The 4,041-nt window shown below is 39.1% G+C and overlaps 1 non-coding gene across 1 annotated transcript; it reads right to left on the bottom strand.

The window, feature by feature from the left end:
* Positions 1 to 472: 472 nt before the first annotated feature.
* TRNAE-UUC (transfer RNA glutamic acid (anticodon UUC)) lies at positions 473 to 545 on the bottom strand. Its single transcript has one exon. It is a non-coding gene; the product is annotated as a tRNA-Glu (tRNA).
* Between the last annotated feature and the right edge of the window lie 3,496 nt (positions 546 to 4,041).

Below are 4,041 nucleotides of genomic sequence, written 5' to 3'. Positions count from 1 at the left end.
TTGTATAGGCTAGTGGTACCCTATCTACAAACCCATGGCAATCATTTTGTCTGTGTAGAGTACCAGCTCTTACAATGAGGGCTTATTTTTGCTGCTAGAATATGTTCAGTCTATGTATGAGCCATATAATTTCTCTGGTGGCAGGCATCAGTCGTTGGCAGGTAGAAGCAGAGTGATAAATCCCTCAGATTCTTCATCTTTCAGGTAGTAAAACTCTGAGACAGGTCTATACTGTCTTCAAGTGACCCGGGTGTAACTGAGCCCTAGTTGTCCACAGGTAACACAGGTAACACAGTTGTCCACAGGTAACACACTCGCTCATGACGCCTGTATTGGCCAAGTTTCTGGTCCTGGTTCACTTGCTTGCTACTCACTCAGTGCTTTCTTCTGTTAACTCTAAAATACAACTATTTGAAATGAAATCCCCCCTCTCCTTTTTTTAGCCACATCAGTCAGTTTGTGGTATCTTAGTTTCCCCAACCAGGGATTGAACCTGGGACCCCAGCAGTGAAAGTGCAGAGTCCTAACCACTGGACCCTCAGGGAATTTTCTGAAATACAGTCCTTGACTCTGGGTCTGCTTAGGGAAAATCTAACCTAATATTTATCCTAGGACTAGTGGTCTCTCCTTTGATGGGTGGGCAGTACCTATCCCATTACTTTTTCTACATAAATAAAGCAGGATAGAAGATCAAAGACACCTTTGCTGGAGGTAAGAGTGAAGAAAAAGAAAGAACAAATTATGCTCTACTCCTCTTCCAAATGCCCCTTACCTCCTGCTGAAGCAATTTCACTGAATTTCTGCACCTGTAGATACTATACTAACTTTTGATTTTTGTATCTCTGATAATGTTTGATTTTGCCCTCACATTCAAATAGTAGTCTATCTGGCTATAGAAATCTAGATTGATATTTATTTTGTCTATTTTTTTAAGCTATCAGGCTGCTGAATAATCACTTCAATTTTTTTTTAAATAAGAAAACTGATTTAGGACAATTACTATTGTTTCTCTGTTATGTTTCCCTCTGCAGCAGATTGAATTTCTTGTGTGTCCTCCTCCCAGTTCATAATTTGAAGTCCTAAGACACAGTGCCATGGCATCTGGAGCTGCGGCATTGGCAGGCACTTAGAGTCAGATTTCATCCTGAAGGTGGGGGGTTCATAAGGGGGGACTAAATGCCCTTACTTAGACAGCATATTAAAAAGCAGAGACATTACTTTGCCAACAAAGGTCCGTGTAGTCAAGGCTATGCTTTCTCCAGTAGTCATGTATGGATGTGAGAGTTAGACTATAAAGAAAGCTGAGCGCTGAAGAATTGATGCTTTTGGACTGTGGTGTTGGAGAAGACTCTTGAGAGTCCCTTGGACTGCAAGGAGATCCAACCAGTCCATCCTAAAGGAGATCAGTCCTGAATGTTCATTGGAAGGACTGATATTGAAGCTGAAACTCCATTACTCTGGCCACCAGATGCGAAGAGCTGACTCACTGGAAAAGACCCTGATGCTGGGCAAGATTGAAGGTGGGAGGAGAAGGGGACAACAGAGGATGAGATGGTTGGATGGCATCACTGACTCAATGGACATGAGTTTGAGTAAACTCTGGGAGTTGGTAATAGACCGGGAGGCCTGGTGTGTTTCAGTTCATGGGGTCACAAAGAGTCGGACATGACTGAGCGACTGAACTGAACTGAACTGAAATGCCCTTAAAAAGAAAGGAAGAGACATTAAGAGCTCTCTTTCTTCACCATGTGAGGATGTAGCAAGTTGGTCATCTGTAAGACTAAAAGAATGCTCTTTTCAGATATAAATTGACCAGCTACTTGATCTTGGACTTCTCAGCTTTTGGAAGTGCAAGAGATAAATGTTTATTGTATAATCTATAGTATTTTATTATTTCAGTCTTAACTAGATATTTTCTCTAGCATCTAAAAAGTTTGATCTTTGTATTTATTTTTAATTTAATTTGAAAATAAAATTATATAAATGTAAGGTATAAACACAAAGATTTATTCTACATATAGTGAAATGATTATAGCAATAAAGATTACTAACACATCCCTATCCTATATTTATTGTATGACTACGTTTAACTGTCATTTATTATACTTTTCAACTCCAAATCTATTGGTTCCATTTATAATATCTTGTTGATATTCTCTATTTGTTGAAAAAAGGATTCTCAATATTCCTTTAAACCTTTATTCTATATTTAATTAAATTTTTTTTTTTAAATTTTATTTTATTTTTAAGCTTTACAATATTGTATTAGTTTTGCCAAATATCGAAATGAATCAGCCACAGGTATACCCGTGTTCCCCATCCTGAACCCTCCTCCCTCCTCCCTCCCCTACCCTCCCTCTGGGTCGTCCCAGTGCACCAGCCCCAAGCATCCAGTACCGTGCATCGAACCTGGACTGGCGACTTGTTTCATACATGATATTATACAGGTTTCAATGCTATTCTCCCAAATTTCCCCACCCTCTCCCTCTCCCACAGAGTCCATAAAACTGATCTATACATTGGTGTCTCTTTTGCTGTCTCGTACACAGGGTTATTGTTACCATCTTTCTAAATTCCATATATATGCATTAGTATACTGTACTGGTGTTTTTCTTTCTGGCTTACTTCACTCTGTATAATAGGTTCCAGTTTCATCCATCTCATTAGAACTGATTCAAATGTATTCTTTTTAATGGCTGAGTAATACTCCATTGTGTATATGTACCACTTCTTTCTTATCCATTCATCTGCTGATGGGCATCTAGGTTGCTTCCATTATATTATATATAATATATATTATACTGGCTATTATAAACAGTGCTGCGATGAACATTGGGATACACGTGTCTTTTTCCCTTCTGGTTTCCTCAGTGTGTATGCCCAGCAGTGGGATTGCTGGATCATAAGGCAGTTCTATTTCCAGTTTTTTAAGGAATCTCCACACTGTTCTCCATAGTGGCTGTACTAGTTTGCATTCCCACCAACAGTGTAAGAGGGTTCCCTTTTCTCCACACCCTCTCTAGCATTTATTGCTTGTAGACTTATGGATTGCAGCTATTCTGATTGGCGTGAAATGGTACCTCATAGTGGTTTTGATTTGCATTTCTCTGATAATGAGTGATGTTGAGCATCTTTTCATGTGTTTGTTAGCCATCTGTATGTAATTAAATTCTTTAAGGATATTTAAGACAATTGATTTAAAATCTTTCACTAGTAAGTTCAATGTCTGTGCTTCTGTTAATTTCTATTTTTATGTAGATGCAACATACTTTCATGTTTTTTAAATGTCTTTTATTTTTTGGTTGAAAACTGGACTTTTAGAATATTATAGTGGGGTAACTCTAGAGACCAGAATCTTTCTCCTCCCAAAGTTGTTCTGTTGTTGTTGCTGCTTGCTATGGGTTGTAATCCTTTCACAGAGAGTTTTCTACACTATTTTTTAAGAGGTTATAGTTTGTTATGTGAAGTTTCAGAAGCCTCTGTTCCTTTGGCCTGAGGTCAGTTATGGGTTTGACATATACAAATTTTATTTTTGGGAGATCCAAAATCACTGCAGATGGTGACTGTGGTCATGAAATTAAAAGATGCTTCCTTCTTGGAAGAAAAGCTATGACCAACCTAGATAGCATATTAAAAACCAGAGACATTACTTTGCCAACAAAGGTCCATCTAGTCAAAGCTATGGTTTTCCCAGTGGTCATATATGGGTGTGAGAGTTAGACTATAAAGAAAGCTGAGCACCAAAGAATTGATGTTTTTGAACTGTGGTGTTGGAGAAGACTCTTGAGAGTCCCTTGGACTGCAAGGAGATCCAACCAGTCCATTCTAAAGGAGATCAGTCTTGGGTGTTCATTGGAGGGACTGATGCTAAAGCTGAAGCTCCAATACTTTGGCCATCTCATGCGAAGAGTTGACTCATTGGAAAAGACCCTGATGCTGGGAGGGATTGGGGGCAGGAGGAGAAGGGGACGACAGAGGATGAGATGGCTGGATGGCATCACCGACTCAATGGACATGAGTCTGAGTGAATTCTAGGAATTG

This window comes from Bos mutus, chromosome 15, assembly GCF_027580195.1.
Source record: "Bos mutus isolate GX-2022 chromosome 15, NWIPB_WYAK_1.1, whole genome shotgun sequence".
Classification (NCBI taxonomy): domain Eukaryota; kingdom Metazoa; phylum Chordata; class Mammalia; order Artiodactyla; family Bovidae; genus Bos; species Bos mutus.
Note: the sequence above shows the minus strand (reverse complement) of the source record. Positions and strands in the feature narration are given on the sequence as shown.